Source organism: Zingiber officinale, chromosome 7B, assembly GCF_018446385.1.
Source record: "Zingiber officinale cultivar Zhangliang chromosome 7B, Zo_v1.1, whole genome shotgun sequence".
NCBI lineage: Eukaryota > Viridiplantae > Streptophyta > Magnoliopsida > Zingiberales > Zingiberaceae > Zingiber > Zingiber officinale.
Genome location: NC_055999.1, coordinates 68,138,148 through 68,158,158, shown reverse-complemented (window position 1 = coordinate 68,158,158; position 20,011 = coordinate 68,138,148).

Here is a 20,011-nt window from a genome sequence, read left to right as displayed (position 1 = left end):
TTATGTCTAGTCTAACTCAATTGAAAATCCCTAATGTTATAGTGTAGTCCCCGGCAACGGCGCCAAAAACTTGTTAACCTCCGCAAGTGTACGGATATGTCGCAAGTAATAATAAAAGATATCGAATCCACAAGGACTGGAATAAGCACTAAAGATGTCTCAAAGCGAGTTAGCTAAACAACCAATCAATTAACTTACAAAGTCTAAGTGTAACTATGAAAGGTAAACAAAAGAATGTAAGAATAAGAAACAAGAATAAGGGCAATGATAAAGGTATGTTCTAGGAGTTTTGGTTTTTTTGTAATGTTATTCAATGTAATGATCTACCAAATCTTATTTCTCAATTGTCCATCATTTGTAGAAGGTTGTCGGTTCCCTCTTGCAATAGACAACCGGCCTAGGACTGAAATATATCTAAATTCAATCGATTAGGAATGAACCCTATGTTGTCCTTACACGGACTTGCCTGTCACGTGCGTCCCTCGGAAAATCAACATAGAAATCCACTACTTCTCAACCTCATTAAGATATAAAGATTAATACATCCAATCTATCCTACCCTCTTGAAATACCTAATTTCTCTCTCAAGATTACCTCTCAAACATCCTTACAAGAGCATGTTCCTGTCATGAACGTCCCTCGGAAAATCGAATGAGACGCAATCCATACAAGATCCACAAGATATTCAAACATTCAATCAAGCATGGTAATTAAGCCCTAATCACAACACTCCACACAAGAAAGAATAGATACAAAACAGGGCAAAATCATAGAAATAGGAATCTTGGCAAATCCACAAAGAGTTTATATCAAATATTCATTACAAATACTCCCTCCATCCTAGAACAAGAAATCTAATCCATGGAACAAAGAAAGAATCTAAAGAAGAAGAAAAGATAAACATCTTGATCCCCAAATCCAAGAAAGATAGGGAAGAAAAGCTTATCTACGATGAAGACCGTCTTCGGATCCAATCCTCGCTCCCCGGAGTCGAAACGTTGAAGATCCACCCTTAGAATCGCTGGAATCCCTCCAAGAAGGTGGAGGAAGTGTAACACCCATAGGATCCTTAGCAAAATTCTAGAATATTCTATCATGAATAAAGAATAAAGAAAAATATATATGCTTTAGTTGAATTTTTGCTCCTAGCCAAACACTTAAATAAATAAAATAAAAATAAAAATACATAAGGTCTAGGACTTGAACTCTAGATCTCTCATTAGATACCTGAATAAGATAACCACTAGACCAAGAGAAATTATTGTAAGGAAAGAGAGGGAAACCATAATTAAATGTAAGAAGAAAAGGCTCTTCTCTTAGAAGGAGAAGTGAGAGTTGTCTTCTCCCTCTCTAATGAAGAGATGCTCTAGAATATTCCTTTTTTACTCACCAAGAAGGGATGTATCTAGACTTTTCTCTTAATTATGAAGAGAGTAAAAGAAATTAAAAGGAGGAAATTAAATAATGAATAAAAGGAGGAAATTAAAGATGAGTTGTCATTTGCTCTCATCCTCCTCCTACTCTCCCTCACCGTGACCTCTCTCTCCCTTTCTTCTTCTTGCCGAGACCAAGGAGCAAGGAAGCTCTCCTCTAGGAAGGATTCACAAGCAAGGTTCCCTCCTTAGAGAATTTAGCGAAGGAAGTGAGTATCCCCTCACTGCAGTACAAGTAGCTTCGGTTTTTAGAATGTTTTTCTCTTTCGAAACTCTAAAACTTTTCTTGAAAGAAGATGGTCAAGATAAAGAATAGGTAGTTACTTAGGGTTAACAAGTGATAAGAGATGCTTCATGTTATAAAAAAAAAAGAGATTTAGAACTTGTTGCATGATTCGGCCAAGGATGGAAGAAAGGATCTAGAATAAGTTTTTTTTCTTTGATCACATACTTAAATTTCTACTCTATGATATATGAATTTCATATGTGGTTAGTTTAGTCTTCATTCTTCATGTCGTGAAGAAAAAAAAAAGAAACCTAACTATATGGTTCGGCCAAGTTGATTATAAGGCCTTAGGTCAAGAATTTTAATTAGAAACCATACTAGTTGTACCTCCTTGTGATGTATGAATTTTTACATGTTTATAACTAAGGTTTTTATGCTTCATATGGAATGAAATGGTGGTAAACCCTACTGATATGGTTGGCAAAATTGAATAAATGGGTTAGGGTTTAAGTTTTTGAACTCAAATATGCTTAGAACATGAAGTACAATACCTTGTAGGCACTTAGATTAAATGGGCTTGTTATAAGTTTAAGTTTTATATTTCTTATGGAATAAAATGATATGGAACTCTACTGATATGATTCGGCCAAATGAAAATAAAAGGGTTAGGGTTAGAGTTTTGAACTCAAATAGGCTTATTCATGAAGTATGGTTCCTTGTAAGTACTTGTACAATATTCTATAGGTACTTAGATTAAATGTGCATGCTACATGTTTAAGTTTTATGCTTCCTAAGGGATAAAAAGACATGAAACCCTACTGATATGTTTCGGCCAAATGAAAATAAAAGGGTTAGGGTTAGAGTTTTGAACTCAAATAGGCTTATTCATGAAGTATGGTTCCTTGTAGGTACTTGTACTATGCTCTATAGGAACTTAGATTAAATGTGCATGTTACATGTTAAGACTTATGCTTCTTATGAAGTAGAATGATATGAAATCCTACTGATATGTTTCGACCAAATTGAAATAAATGGGTTAGAGTTAGAGTTTTGAACTCAAACATGCTTATTCATGAAGTAGATTACCTTGTATGTGCTTAGATCAAGTTTACATGCTATGTGGATAAGTTTTATGCTTCATATGGAACCAAATGATATAAGAACCCTACTGATGTGTTTTGTCCAAATTGAGATAAATGGGTTAAGGTTAGAGTTTTGAACTCAACATGCTTATTCATGAAGTATATTACCTTGTATGTGCTTAGATCAAGTTTACATGCTATGTGGATAAGTTTTATGCTTCATATGGAACCAAATGATATAAGAACCCTACTGATATGTTTTGTCCAAATTGAGATAAATGGGTTAAGGTTAGAGTTTTGAACTCAAACATGCTTATTCATGAAGTATATTACCTTGTATGTGCTTAGATTAAGTTTTACATGTTATGTGGGTAAGTTCTATGCTTAATATGGAATGAAATGAGGATGAAACCTACTGATATGGTTCGGCCAAGATGGATAAATTGGGTTAGGAAAGAGTTAAACCTAACCAAACATGCTTAGGCATTTTCATGATATGTAGTCTTTGATATATAAGTGAAGTAAGCTTTCATGCTTTATGATATGTTGCATTTCTATGTCTTATGATAAGATGTGCCATGCTTATGATATGACATGATAGACTTATGACATGATATGCCATGTTAATGATATGATATGCTAGACTCATGATATGATATGCCATGTTCATGATATGTATGTTAAGTTCATGAGATGATATGTCATGTTTGATGATATGAAAATGACATGTTATGCTTTATGTTATGATAAGAACAAGTTATGTTTCATAATGCATGTATGAATGGCTTATGTAAGAAGAAAAGCCTAAAGAGTTGCTTCCCTTAAGCTGGGACCAAGAGCACTCTTCATGATATGGAAAAGAGTTGCTTCCCTTAAGTTGGGATCAAGAGCACTCTTCATGCTATGGTAAAGAGATGCTTCCCTTAAGTTGGGATCAAGAGCTCTCTTAATGATATGACAAGAATTATGACATGTATGATATGATGAGATATGATATGCATGATATTTTACTTTGTATGGCTTGTACCAAGGGTGGGCTCCATAAGCGCCCCGGGGTCGACGGACTATGAACGGACCTCGTTAAGGGATGGGCTCCTCAGTACGCCCCTAGGTCGACGGACTATGAACGGACCTAGATCCCTAGTAGGTTCGGGGCTAGCTACCCTGTCCTAGGGATTGCGCGCATTTATGTTTACATGTGGTACAAGCCAGGGCCCTTCTCATGATGATGATGATATGATATTCAAGTATGTATACTATATGTTTTGAAAGAAGCATGATGCATATGTGCATTCCATGATACATGTTTTAAAAATATACATACTGCATCTACATGCACATATTTATGAAATTATGTTTATGCACCCTTATGAACAGGTATGAGTTATGATACATGTTTACATGATATGATAGGCTTCATGATATGTGTTTAAAGAATGTGATATGAATCATGATATACCTTCACATGATAGACTTTGATATGTTATGCTCCTTATGTGATATGATATATTATGTTCTGCTTTCCCTCATGTGACGCTATGAGTTGTTATGATTTTTACATGATAAGATATGTTCTATGTTATGACTCTCCATGCTATGTTATGCTATGCTATGTTTTCTACATGTTATGTTATGTTATGTGTTTCTTTCGGATTTATGGGTAGGCAAGGATCTCACTAAGCCTTTGGCTTATAGCTACACGTTTTCCTTGTACTGCAGATAAAGGCAAGGAATGGATTGTTTAAGGGGAGCAGAGCAGGAAAGGCAAGGAAGATGTGTGTGGAAGTGCTGGTGGATAGATCTATTTAAGTTTCTTTGAATTACCTAAGTTATGCATGTGAACAATGTTGGACCTATGCTTATGCTGATGATTTCAGCTAGTATTTCATACACTTATGATATTTTACTCATGCTAGAATAATGATGATATGATGATAATGTTCAGTATGCTTTGATTCACATGCCATGATAAGTAAACTAAATGCATATGAATAAAAAAAAAATTTAAATAAGTCTTCCGCTGCCATGAATCCATATGCATTAGTATAATTGATGTCTACGTTTCAGTGACGTCCGTCCCTCCGGGGTGGCCTTAGTTCTACCTGGAAGGGCGGGCGTTACAGGAAGGCCCAAATATTGAATTCCCCCCAAAAGGGAGAAGATCCCCTTTGAAATAAAGAAGAAACCTTTATATAGAGGGGCAAATCGGGCGCCACATAGCCCCAAGACCTGGCCGTGTGGGACACGGTCTGGCTCACTCCCCTCTTTGCCAACCTCACACGGTCGTGTGTGGTACACGGTCGTGGCTTGCTTCTACCAATACTCCACTTGCACGGTCGTGTAGATCTACACGGCCTGCACTGCCTCTGGCTCTGGAAACCTGGCACAACCGTGTGGTGTACACGGCCAGGGCCCTCTTGCTCACTGAAAGTCTTGCACGGCCGTGTGATGTACACAGCCAAGGCCTTCTTGGTCTCTGGAAATCTGGCATGGTCGTGTGGTGTACACGGCCAGGGCTCCATCTGGCTTCAAATCTTTACACGGTCGTGTGAGGTTCAAACGACCATGGCAACTTCCATCTCTGCTGCATCCACACGGCCAAGGAACTCCACACGGTCTGGGCAACCCCCCATGGCAGGGTCGTGTGGCTCACAGGGCTTGTGTCTTTCCTCCTTGTTCAAGTGTCAAAATCTTCTCCAAATTCGACTCCTGTGTACACAAAATGCACAAAAGTATATCTCCGAACAAAAAGAGTAAATATGCTCAAATGGAAAGCTGGAAGTACAAAAGTGCATAGATAAAGCATGTACAAAGTATGTGAATGTGCGCCAAAACATGCTAAACAAGTGTATACAATCTATGCATATCACACATCACCAAGAAGCAAGCAACGAGATGCACGATGAGCTATTCACCCCCCCCCTCTATCATATTTCGACCCTAACAAGTGGTATCAGAGCGAGGTCACTCTTCACCGAAATCATCGTCAGAAGGGGCAACAAGGCTAGAGGGTAAAGAAGTTGAAGCACCGAAATTCAACAAGTTAAAGATTTCATCAAGGTTCAACTTCAAATGGAATTCGGAGAAGGATTCGGACTCGACATGAGGGTGCCTCCACCATTCGTATCCACAAGCTTCGATTCTTAGAAATCAAGGATCAAAAATTTTCTTATGATAGAGATAGAGCAATGGTTTGCTCTAACGGAAGGCTTTGAAGCTCCAACAAATTCAAAGGGCAAAATTCTCAAGAGGAGCAAGTGGAGGCAAGAGAAAATCAAAGATTTCATCAAGACTCAACTTCAAATGGAATTCAGAAAAGGATTCGGATTCGGCACGAGGGTGCCTCCACCATTCGTATCCACAAGCTTCGATTCTTGGAAATCAAGGATCGAAAATTTCCTTATGATGGAGATAGAGCAATGGTTTGCTCTAATGGAAGGCTTTGAAGCTTCAACAAATTCAAAGGGCAAAATTCTCAAGAGGAGCAAGTGGAGCCAATAGCAAATCCAAATATGTGAGGCCAATGATAAAGTGACCAAGCTATTGGTCAATCTATTGTCAGGCAACATCTTGGAGAAAATTGGAGAATTCAAGGATGCCAAGGAGCTTTGGAACAAATTGGCCAAGCTTCATAAAGAACCCTCTCCTATACCAAACCAAGAAGAATCAAAAGAGGGTGATTCATTGGATCAAGACCAAAAGGAAGAAGAAGAGGACTCAAAAGTTGAGAGATGCTCAACATCTAAAGAAGAAGTCCAAGAAACCTCATCTTCAAAGGAATGCAATGAGAAGGGTAAAGAGGGAGCATACTCTTTGTTCCATGTACAAGATGAAGATGAAGAAATCTCTACCTTTAGGATTGAGGGGGAGAGACATTGATTGACACCGGATCAAGAAGAAGGAGAAGCTTCTACTTCCGGGTCAAGTGAAGAAGAAGATGGGGCACCCTCCACAACACAAGCAAAATCAAATGGAGGATTAAGTGTCATCCCTACACGTGAAGGTATAACTAGCTCAATTAAAAATAAAAATTATATTATATGCTTTGAGTGTAGGGAACATGAGCATTACAAGAGCAAATGTCCTAAGTTGACCAAGAAAAAAAGTCAACCGGCACAAAAGGGCAAGGAGAAGCCCAAGGAGACCATCCCCACAATAAAGAAGAGCAAGAAACACATTGTATACTTCTTGTGTCATCAAAAAGGACATTATCGAAGCCAATGTCCAAAGGGAAAGAAGTCGGTCAAAGTCAAAGGAGGAAGCACAAGTAAAGGGGGAGCTTCGAAGGTAAAACCCAAGCTATCATTTATTGAGTCTATCCCTTTAAATTATGGTAAAAAGTATACTAGCTCAAATTTATATCATTGCAATGCTATTTATCATGAAAATAGGAGGCATGATAGAATTAAGGAAAATTATGTTACCTATCATGCTAAAACTATCTCACCTAAGGTTAGGAAGGTAGATAACTACTTGGGAAAAAACACTAAGGATAGTAGATACAAGCCCAAAAATAGAAATGCTCAAGGATTTAAAGAAAAATCGAAAACTAAGGATTTAATGATGGAAAATCAAGTCTTGAGGTCAAGTCTTAATAACATAGAAAAGACCTTAAAGAAAATCAAAAAATTTCTTAAGGGCCAAAATGGGCATAACCTAGATTTAGGACATCAAAGGTCATCCAACGACCATAGAGGTTTGGGATACAAACCCAAGGCTAAGAAGGATGTAATATCTTACCATAGGGTTCCATATAGCTATGGAACAAACCCTAGGTCTAGGGGTCAAGTCAAGGATACAAGGGAAGTTATCCCTAGGAGTATCTTTGGAACAAAAAAAGTGACTAAGACTTCTAAGAAGTCTAAGAAAGTCACTAGATGGTCATAAGGGAAGATATCCCTATAGTTGACCTAGAGGAAGTGACTAAGGCTTCAAGAAGCCTAGAAAGGTTATTAGGAAGGTATCAAAGGAAGTTATCCCTATTGAATACCAAGAACATCCAAGGAGCACCAATAAGTGTTAAGTTCCTAGGAGCATTTTCTCTACCCCCTAGATCGGTTAGAGAGTGTTAACTCTATATAGAAGGGTGGTTAACTCAACTTTAATAAAGTTGACACTTGGAGGCATTTTCAAGGTTTTTGTTAACCTTTAAAAATGTAAAAGATTAATTGTTTACTCTTTGAAAGAGTAAAACGTGTCAAAATTTGAGGAATTTGACTTAATTTAAAATTGGAACATTTGAGAAAAGAATAAGAAATGCCAAGTTGGGATTTTGGTATTTTCTTAGGAAGTTAAGGGCAAGTTAGGCCTTAATTTAAAAATGATTACTCTTTGAAAGAGTAAAGAGTGTCAAACCATGAGGAATTATACTTAATTTAAATTAGCACAAATTAAGAAAAGCAAAAGAAATGTCAAAATTGAGAGTTTGATATTTTTCTTGAGAAAAATGGGGCAATCTAAGATTTAAATTTAAGTTAGCTAAGGTTAAGGATACTTAGATAAGTAATCTAGATATATTTTATTTATGTTAATTTGCCATGATTGTTTATCCATCATATTCCATGACATCATATTTTACATTCATGCTTATTATGAAAAACATAAAAATATCATGTCATGTCATACATACATCATGTAGTTATAGTAAATTTTCTTTTGAAAAATTATTCATTTTGATGTATGCTATAAATCATCATACATTATTTTAATTTCCTTAAAATCAAGGACAAATTGCATTAACTAACAAGTGACATCCTAGGTGGATGTTCAAAATTTCTAAAATGCCTAGATAGATATGCATGATCCCTAGTTTAGGGCAAAACCAAACTTTGCATCTCACAAAGAACCATAAGGTGACTTGTATGTGTTTTAGTACACATTAGATACAAGTGAAGTGTTAGGATGATGAACAAAACTCAAGATATTGATTTAGTACATCTTAGTAAGTTTTTAAAATTCATCAAAATACATAGTTATGTGTACTCCAATCATTGGGAAAACTAATGTATAAGTCATGTGCATTGAGCCCAAGGAACATGGTTGGAAATTGGTTTTGAAAAATATTTTAAATATAGTTTAGAAAATCTTGGTGAAGACTATCTTTTGATAGTAATCATCATTGAAAAGTTTGACACAAACTAGAAGAAATCACTAAAGTTTTTACAAGTTTTCAAGTCTGTGTCAATCTTTAAAAATAGGAAGTATTTTTATAGAACACTTTTTCCCATGATAGTATATACCCTAAGTAATGTCTACATGAGTTTTTATAGTTTTTTTAAATTTTGTAGAATTTTTGGAGTGTTTTTGAATTTCGGCTGAAATTCATTTTCAGGAAATCAGACATTCAATTGATCACCCGATCGATTGGATCACTCAAGATATTGATTTAGTACATCTTAGTAAGTTTTTAAAATTCATCAAAACACATAGTTATGTGTACTCCAATCATTGGGAAAACTAATGTATAAGTCATGTGCATTGAGCCCAAGGAACATGGTTGGAAATTGGTTTTGAAAAATATTTTAAATATAGTTTAGAAAACCTCGGTGAAGACTATCTTTTGATAGTAATCATCATTGAAAAGTTTGACACAAACTAGAAGAAATCACTAAAGTTTTTACAAGTTTTCAAGTCCGTGTTAATCTTTAAAAATAGGAAGTATTTTTATAGAACACTTTTTTCCATGATAGTATATACCCTAAGTAATGTCTACATGAGTTTTTATAGTTTTTTTAAATTTTGTAGAATTTTTGGAGTGTTTTTGAATTTCGACTGAAATTCATTTTCAGGAAATCAGACATTCAATTGATCACCCGATCGATTGGAGTGTCTTAATCGATCAAGCGATCGATTGAGAGGGGTTTCCCGTGAGCAGAAGCTCACTGAATTGATCAGCTGATCGATTCACTCAAGTCTGGATCGATCCAAGCACTTTCTCTGCAAACATAAGCTCACGGAATCGATCAGGTGATCGATTGGAATGGTTTCAATCGATTGAGTCCCAACTTCAATCGATTGAGAAAGCTGTTTTCGACTGTAAATATCTGATTTAAGCATTTTAAACCATTTTTAGTTTAGATAACCATTCCTAACCTCTTGACACACATTTGTATACATTTAGGGAGAGTTTTCATGATGAAAATAAGGATGGATTGGTTAAGGGAGACTAAGTAGGAGTTTAAGTTGAGGTTTGGTTTCAATATTGAAGATTTTGAACCTCAAAACTTATAAATTTGGGTTTTCTAAAGATTTAGGGATTCCAAGTCATTGTTGGTACAATGGTGGAAGTTTGGAGCATGTCTTTAGGGGGAGTCACTCGCTAAGGACATGGAAATTATTTTCTGAAACCATGGAAGGTGGTATATCCTTCGCTTGAAAAATGCTCAAGGATGAGCATTGGATACAATGAAGGGTATGGGACCTTCATTATGTTTGTGAAGAGATTTCATGCTCAAGGGTAAGCAAATGGAGATAATGAAGGGTATGAGACTTTTATTGTGGTGCTGTGAACAATGAGTTAAGTTGTGAACAATAGTGAGTAACTCTTCAGGAGGAGAGTTTTTTTTTTATGTATGCCAATAGGGGGAGAATGTAGGGTTTAAGTTAGACCTTCATTACCTAAAGAAGGAGTTTGCCCTCTAGGAAAGGAGGAGAATGAAGGAAATCCTCATTCATGCCTTGGCATGAAAGGAAATTGAGGTTATGGGATTGGCCTAACTTAATAGTATTGTCAAACATCAAAAATGAGGAGATTGTTGGTGCAATATCGCTAGGCTTGGGTCTTGATGTTTAGGTTTCGATGTTTGACAATACATGGAGATTGAAGATGCAATCGTCCGTTTGGAGAGATTGTTCAAGGTTGATCAGTTAGATGTGAAGAAGAGTCAAGTAGGTCAAAGGGTTAACTGGATACTTGACTAGGAAAGTCCTAACTAGAGGTTAGGCAGTTGGAAATCCTGGTGAGTGAAGTCAGGTGAAAGTCCTAGTGAGTGAAGCTAGGCAGTTGGAAAATCCTAGTGGGTGAAATTAGGTGAAAGTCTTGGTGAGTGAAACCAGGCAGGTGAAAGCCCCAATGAGTGAAGACGAGTAGTGAAAAAATCCTGGTGAGTGAAGCCAGGTGAAAATCCTAGTGAATGAAGCTAGGTGAAAGTCCTGGTGAGTGAAGACAGGCAGATGGGAAGTCCTAGTGAGAGAAGTTAGGCAGATGGAAAGACTTGGTGAGTAAAGTCAGGCACGTGGAAATCCTGGTGGATCAAAGTTGACCGAACACTTGGTATTGAGAAGCCCAAGTAAGTCAAAGGATTGACCGGATACTTGACATAAGGAAATCTAGATGGACCAGACATCTGATGAAAGGAATTTCAAGTGGGTCATGGAGGACCGAACACTTGGCACAAGATGATAAATCTAAGTGGCTCGATGAGGACCGCACTTGGTGATCAGAAGTCCAACGAGAAGTTGGCAAAGAAAAAGTCTTGATGGGTCAAAAGTTGACCGAACACTTAGCGGTCGTAAGTCCAATAGGGAGTTGGCATGGAACTAGGAAGTTCGGACGTAGTAAACTTCCAAAGGTCATAACTTTTGACTCAGATATCGGAATGAGGTGATCTCAGATGTAAAATGGAGCTCGTTTCAAGCTCTACATAGTTTTATACTTTCCAATCGATTAGGGGGTTCAATTAATCAACCAATCGATTGGTTGACATGATTTTACATAGAAACTATCTTGATCGATTGGGTAATCGATCAAAACTTTTCCAATCGATTGGTCAATTGATTGGGAGAGTTTTTGAGTGAACAGTGAGCTTTTAAATCGATCAGTTGATCGATTGAAACCTCCAATCGATCAGCCGATCGATTGGGAAGCTGGAAATCATGCGATAGAGGTTGAATCGATCGGGCAATCGATTCAAGCATTTTTCAGAGAGCATAGAGGTGCTCTGAATCAATCAGTCGATCGATTCAAAGCCTCTCTAATCCATTGAGAGTTATTCAATCGATTGGGATTTGACCGTTGCACAGGTTATAACCGTTGGCGAGCGTCTTCTTCGTGTAATTCCTCTCTAGTGACAACAGCAATTTTAGCTGCGATCTCAGCGAAATTCTCCACTGCTCACAGACGGTTCTTGGAGGATCTTGGAGACAAGTGCTGGTGCACTTCCAAGGTTCAAGAGACAACAACAAGCAACAAGTAAGCAAAAAGAAAGAGTTCTCATTTGTATTCTTGTATTTTTCTTCTTATGTGTGTTGTATTTTGTTGTGTGGGTTTGTACGAGGCTTCTCCGCCTTCGACCACGACTAAGAAGGAGTATTTTTCTAGTGGAGTGTGTGTGGTATGTGGATCCTTGGATTAATCACCTCTTCTTGAGATGGATACCAAATCCTTAGCGTTAGCGTTGTGAGTATGTTTCTTGTTGTTTATTCCACTGCACATCACCAAGAAGCAAGCAACAAGACATGCGATGAGCTATTCACCCTCCTCCTCTAACATATTTCAACCCTAACATATCTAAGTTGATAGATTAATGATGTAATTCATAGCACAGGGCGATAGTATGTTGTGGATTCATAATTAATTGGTAGATAGGATTTCTTTTATGACATTAGATTTAGTTTCATACTTATCTTGCTATTTCATTCCCTAGTTTAAGAACTCAACAAAACCCAAAACCCCCATTTTCATATCAAAAATCAAAAAGCAATAACAAATCAATCTTTAGATACCATCCTTGCTACATTCATTGGGAGACGGCCTGAGTCATCTTTATACTATATTAGTGTAGAATGAATTCGGTTACTTAATTCTTTTAATACTCATTTCATGATAAAATCAGGTTTAATCAGAGAGCAAGTTGTTGTTATTGACCTCTCCTCTCAGCGATCAGCCACCGCATGCATGGAGCGTCATTGTGCTTGCTGTCGCGTCCCTGCCGCCTATTGGGCTCTCTTATTTTTCCACCATCACATGTCGTTGTTGTCGATGATCATTGCCTTGCCCCTCCCCGCCAACCTCCAAACTCTGCCGCGAGTTGCCAAAGAGGGAGCTGACAGCCGAGTTGGGGTAATCGATTTCATTTACAATGTTAATCGATTGTGTTAATTAGGATTGATTAATTGGGGGTTAGGTTAACAAGTTAATTAAATTAAAGTTAATAGATGCATGCGTGCTAACAATAAAATTTAATCAAATAACTAAATGGGGATTGAATAATTAATCCATATGACAGTTAGGTTAATGAGCGGATTAATTAATGGTTAGCTTGTTGATTAATAAAGTGGGTTTCCATTAATTAAGATTAATGTTTAATTAAAGATAGTTTGATTAATTAACAAACTAACCTGTTAACAGATTAATTAATTTGGATAATTAATTGATGAATCAGTTAATTGATTTATTAATTAATAATAAGTTGTAGAGTGATTAATTGGTTGATTGAATAGATTAATTAGGTTAATTAAAGTTTGATTATTGTGATTAAATAATTAGTTAATTAAATAGTTAATTTATTACTTTGATTAAAGAATTTATAGATTTTTTACTTTATTAATTATTAAATTCAATAATGATTAATTGAGTAATTAATAAGCTTAGTAATTAAGTGTTGAAGTTATTCGATTACATTGAAGATGAATTAATTAAACTAAGATTGATTAACTGAATCATAAGTCCTTATCCAATCAATGAAGAAGATGATTAACCTACATAGATTATTAATGATTATTAAAATTATGTTAATATTTAGTTTTGTTTCATATTCTATGTTTGTAGGATTTCAATTCGAAGCAAACCCTCTGACTAGAAGATGGTTTGGACACTATATTTGACATCGATAGTTCCTGCTTGTTTTCTTTAGATCTTTGAACTTAGTGCATAATTATATCTATTTATATATTGATTAGGTAGAATTTACTTGTTTACCTGACTCTACTCTAGTTAATTCTTGAGTTAATCTTTACTTGCTTGTACTTGTTTTAGTCTATTTTGGCATTCATGCAGTCACATTGTTATCCACTCTATTTATAGTTATTTATGCTTGTACTTTTATGCTAGCAATATTATACCGTAGCATAGATATAATATATTGAATTAGGCTACCATCTTGATATTTATTCATGCTTGTGTATTAGTACTAACATACCATAGTGTAGGATATAGAGGATTCTATTAGACCCTTGGTTGTTATTTAAGCTCAGGCCTATACTTTAGTAAGTGTTGGTTAGTCCTAGGAAAACGTACTGGTTCCACTGTACAAAAATTTTTAGTACAAGTGTCGAACCTTTCCTTAAATAACCTATTGTGTTCTTTAGAAGATAAATTAGGAATCGCAGACGGAACTTAACATCATTGATTCCAAATTTAACTTATCTGTTCTTAATAGTTTAGATTTGAATCGCAAGCGGAATTAACACTATTGATTCAAATCCACCTATGTTATTAATTCCATTAAATATTAATTTCCAAAATTAGCTTCCAGGACTGCATGGCCAGGCACATGACCTTCTTGGATATGGGAGCAACCACCACCGCCTAGACAAAGTCTTTTAAGGAAAGCTAATATTTAATTTCCTTAAATAACTCTAGGTTAACCAAAAAGAATAATCGAATCACAAATTCAAAAACAAAAAAAAACACAAATTCGAAAAACTAATTCGAAATACTAGATCTAATGCCTCTTGTGTTTGGAATTCTTACAAAAAGAAATAACTAACATGATGCGGAAAACAATTGATAATTATACCTTCTCTTTGTAAACTAATGACCTTGAGATCTTCTGCCGTATTCCTCGCCTCGCCTTGGACGTCGTGTGGGCGACGATCCTCCAAGATGAACACCACCCAAAAGCTTTCTTCCTCTTCCTCTAAAATCCGACCACCACCACCACCAAGGAGAAGAGAGCAAAGGGAAAGGGAGAAGAGAGAGGGCCGGCCACCAAGAGATCTCCAAGCAAGAGAATAAGAGTTGTGTCTCATGAAGCCTCCCCACCCCTTCTTTTATAATACTTGCCCAAGGTAAATAAGGGAAGAATTTTTACAAAAATTAAAATTTTTCTCTAGTTTTTCCTTTTCCCTTTTTATTTTCCATTTCTTTCCTCTTGATTGAATCAATCACCAAAAATTAATTTGATGATTTTATTTTTTTTATAATATGGCCGACCACCTTGCTTGGGCACCAAGAAAGGGTGGCCGACCCCCATAAGAGGAAAGGAATATTAATTTTTTTTATAAAATTTTACAAGAAGAAAAACTCTTATAAAATTTTACAAGCTCTCTTTCCTAAAGTAGAAGTTAAAAAAGGAAAGTTCTAAAAATTAAAACCATGTTTTAAAATTTAAAACTCTCTTATAAAATTTTCTTTTTTAACATGATGATAGAAAATTTAAATTTTAAAACTTATCTTCCTTTTTTTCTTAAAATGGTTAAAAAAGGAAAGTTTTAAAACTTTTAAAACTCTCTATTAAAACATGTTGCCTAATTCAAATAAAGAAAGTTTTAAAAATTAAAATCTCTCTTTTAAAACTTATAGTTTTCTACAAAGAGAAGTTTTTAAAAATTTAAAACAACCCTCCTTTTTTGAATTATTGTGGGCGGCCCCTACTAGCTTGGTCACCAAGCAATAGGGCCAGCCCCTATAGAAGAGGATGTGGCCGGCCCTTGCTTGGTCACCAAGCATTGGACCGGCCCCCTTCTTGGACACCAAGATGGGCTTATATTTGGATGGACTTGAGGCTATAATGAGGCTACGACAGGGACCTAGAGGAGAAATTGATTTTGGCCTTCCGATGAGCTTGAGTATCCCGTGTTCGCCCTGAACTCACAACTCAAATTCATCGATAATAACTCATTCCACTAAAGAGTTATTATCGCACTATCGCACCAATCCCAAATTACATTATGAGCTCCTTCTTATCATGAGTGTGTTAGTCTCCCTGTGTTTAAGATAACGAATGTCCACTAATTAAGTAAGTTATTGACAACTCACTTAATTAATATCTAGCTCCAAGAGTAGTACCACTCAACTTCATTGTCATATCGGACTAAGTCCACCTGCAGGGTTTAACATGGCAATCCTTATGAGCTCCTCTTGGGGACATTCTCAACCTAGATAACTAGGACACAGATTCCTTCTATAATCAACAACACACACTATAAGTAATATCATTTCCCAACTTATCGGGCATATTGAATTATCGAGCTAAATCTCACCCTTTGATAAGTCAAAGAAATAAATATTAAATATATGTGCTTGTTATTATATTAGGATTAAGAGCACACACTTCCATAATAACTAAGGTCTAGTTCTTTTATTAAGTTAGTACAAAAAGAACTTACCTAAAATGGTCCTACTCAATACACTTAGAGTGTACCAGTGTAATTTATTAATCAAGATAAACAAATACTTAATTACACTACGACTATTCCGATGGTTTGTTCCTTTCCATCTTAGTCATGAGCAACTGTTTATAATTTATAAAGAACTGATAACATGATCTTCTGTGTGTGACACCACACACCATGTTATCTACTTTATAAATTAATTGAACAACTATATTCAACAAATAAATATAGACATTTGACCAATGTGATTCTTTTATTTTTTAAAAATAAATATTTACAAAAGCTAGACTTTTAGTATACACTCTAACAATAAGATCATACAGTAGTGTAGGTATTGAGTATCCTACTAGACCCTTGGTTATTATTTAGGCTTATGCCTATACTTTAATAAGATCATATTGTAGTGTAGAATATCAAGTATCCTACTAGACTTTTGTTTGTTATTTAGACTCATGCCTAAACTCAAGTGAGGTTCGAGCCTCCTGCATATCATTACATTGTTATACCTTGTCGACCAATGTCTCTCATTCATCGTTGAGAGAGTCGTTAACAACCGTTGTTATATTCTAATAACCCTTGTCTTTCATTCGTGATTGAGAGAGTCGTTAGTGACTATTGGTATATCATGTCAATCATTGTCTTCCATTCATGGTTGAGAGAGGCATTAATGACTATTTGTATATTTCATCGACCATTGTCTCCTATTCATGGTTGAGAGAGTCATCAAAGATCATGGTACATATGATTGCCAACGAGGCATTCGTGGTAGTGAGTTCGCATGCAGTTCATTGCTAGATAGCTACATATATACCTTGTATGCCCACAAGATTATACGTGGTAGCGAGTTTACCCGTAGACAGTGATTGTTTACTTACCCTGACTACCCATGGGACCACCCGTGGTAGAGAGTTTCTCCTGCAGTCAATACTTATTATATTCTTGTTATATGCTGATCATGTATTTGTTCATGTAGGTTTAGTTTTACGATATGTATTCTTGATTTATTGGTTATACCTAGTTGAGCAGGTTAGTATAGGGTTAGATTTTTGTTATGTTTTGTTAGCAGACGATTATATTGTTACCCTTATTTTTTGTAATAAGTATTATTGTCTGAGACTGCTTCCTTTAATCTCCTTATGTTTAGTATCATGCACTATCTTTTTATACCCACTGAGTTGTTGTAGTCACTATCCCTTTACTTTTCCTTTGTCTTTCAGGTTAACAGATAGAGGATGTGTTGTGTCACTCAGAGGTACTTACTATTGGTCCTACTCGAGTTTGGATTCTCTTTTTAGTTGTTTGGGTTATTTTCTGCTGCTAGCATTTGCAGTTTGCTTTCTGTATCAGTTTTTGAGTGTTATTAGAATAATATGACTTTTATCTTGTTGTATGAAATCATATACATGCATACATATACGCATTGGAATTATATCTGGTCAATTTTATATTGCATTAGTCTGTTATCTTGATTTAAAATGGTTTGATATCGATTATTTCGTGTATTGTCATTAGGGGGTACCATCCGATTTAGCAAACAAATATACCCTCGGGGCGTGACAATTATTGTTGTTCATAACTTTCAAATAGCTGAAATCCATCTGTGAAAAGTCCAAGTCTCACATTACACAGTTCCATTGCAAAAGAGGAAAATATTATATCAAGATGTTTCCATGCAGGTGAGTCACAAAGATGACACATTATATCTCCTTCGTGTACATGGTTTTGATGCCACCTTATGTAGTTTGTTGTTGCGACATATGCATACAAGCGTTGGAGCCTAGCAATTAACAGAAAATAATACATGACTTTTAAAGGAATATTTTCTTCTTCTCAGACATATGACTACTCTGCTTATAACGAGGATGATTACACATTCTGCATTCCATCCGTTTGCTATCTTCATTCCAAAATATCATGCAATTATTGATACTATAATGAATATTCTCTACTGGTAAACTCAAATCTCTAATCAATTTCTTTGTATTGTAGAAGCTATCAGTCATGCAGTTATCAGTGAGAAACAGCTCTGACATCAATTGACATAATTCATCGTAACATCATTCAAAGAAATGATGTTCTACCTTCATGTTCAGTAATGCTATAATAGCTGATAGTTGAGAATGACCAGAAGGAATGTCTTCCCACAATTCTCTCTCACTAGCCTTCAACATGTCATATATTTTCTAAACTTCGGGCATAGGGGTTTCCTCTATTCGATTGATCATGTGCATTCATTGTATCGTAAATCATTGATTGCATTGCATTCACATGCTTTGATGATTCCTCTGGAGCAATCGGGAAGGATGATGAAGCAACGGAAAGTCCAATTTATTCAAATACAAATGACTCTTCATGACAATACCAATTGTAATAATTTGGAACAAACTCATACCTATATATATGGATTTTCACTGTATCCTCATCACGGAAAGCTATATTTCTACATCTGCCACCAATTATGTGGACACTTTAACTCGATACCATTCAAACATTCTGGATGATACTTAGCAAAGTTCACAAACTCTTCAATCCCATCAAAAATTCTTAACTAATGAATTCATTGTCTAACCTATTGTACATCCAAGTCTTATTCATATATATTGTATTCTAATATGAATAAAATTTCCAATATGGTTAATCATGTCAAACTAAGCATAATTATATTTTCGAACTATGTAAGTAATATCAATATAGACAAATATTATTAATATTCTAAATCTGATAAATCAACTAACAAATGAATCACAAGAGGCAGTATCGGCAGGGGCCGATAAATGTCAGCCACACTCGATCAATGTCGGTTATGGCCAAGCAATGTCGGGTGCACCCGATCAGTGTCAGTCATGGCAGAGCAGCACCATACACACCCGAACAGTGCCAGCCGAGACCGGTCAGTGTCGGTCGTAGCAAAGCAGTGCTAGGCGCGCTTGATCAGTGTCGGCGACGATCGATCAATGTCGGTCGTGGCCGATCAGTGTCGTCAAGGATGAGTAGTGTCGACCGTGGTCGAGCAGTGTCGGTCGCGACAGAGCAGTGTCGATGGCGCCCAAGCAGTTTCGACCTCGCTCGATTAGTGCCGAACAAGGTTAAGTAGTGTCGACAATCCTCGATGAGTGTCGGATGAGGCCGAGTAGTGCCGACAACGACCAAGCAGTGTCGGTTGCACTAGATTAGCGTCGGCAACGACCCTGCTCTGTCGGTCGCAGTCGAGCACGGATATTTAAACAACGACAGATTATTTAATTATCCGTCGCTATCAGTGACTGACTAATGTATATTCCGTCGCTATCAGTGACTGACTAATGTATATTCTGTCGCTATCAACGACGGATTCTAAAATAATACGTCACTAATAGGGACAAATGTCCATCCGTCGCTATATTGACGCCAAAAATTGGGGGTTAGCACCCCCAACGACTAAATGCACATAAAGTAGCTACGAACCGTTTTAGTCTATTGCTAATTTCGACAGCCATTAACATTTCCATCGCTACCTAGCGACAGAATTTTAATTATCGTCACTAATTCCATCGCTATTAGCTACTTTTTTTTTATAGTGTCAGTGATCTGGACTCTTCTTCCCCATTCAGCGTCCACTAGGGAACATTCGGATTCCGCTCGGCATTCACTCGGGAGTACTGGTCTTCTAGCCAACATCCACTTAGGAGGACTCATCAGAACTCGGCAACACTTGGTAGCCTAAGATATTTACTCGGATCATCTAGATAAATAAGTAGAAATTGATTTTGTATAATTTAATTCAATTAAAAATTCCCCATTATCTATGTCAACACCTGACTCTAGAGGTCAGATCCCCTGGTCCACGAAAAAGTGGATCAGGGGATAGACCACTTGTAATTCCGATCAGATTGTGGACTCGATCCGGTCGTAATTGGTTACAATCTCTCTCTGGCTTTACCGTCCCGTCAGTTTAT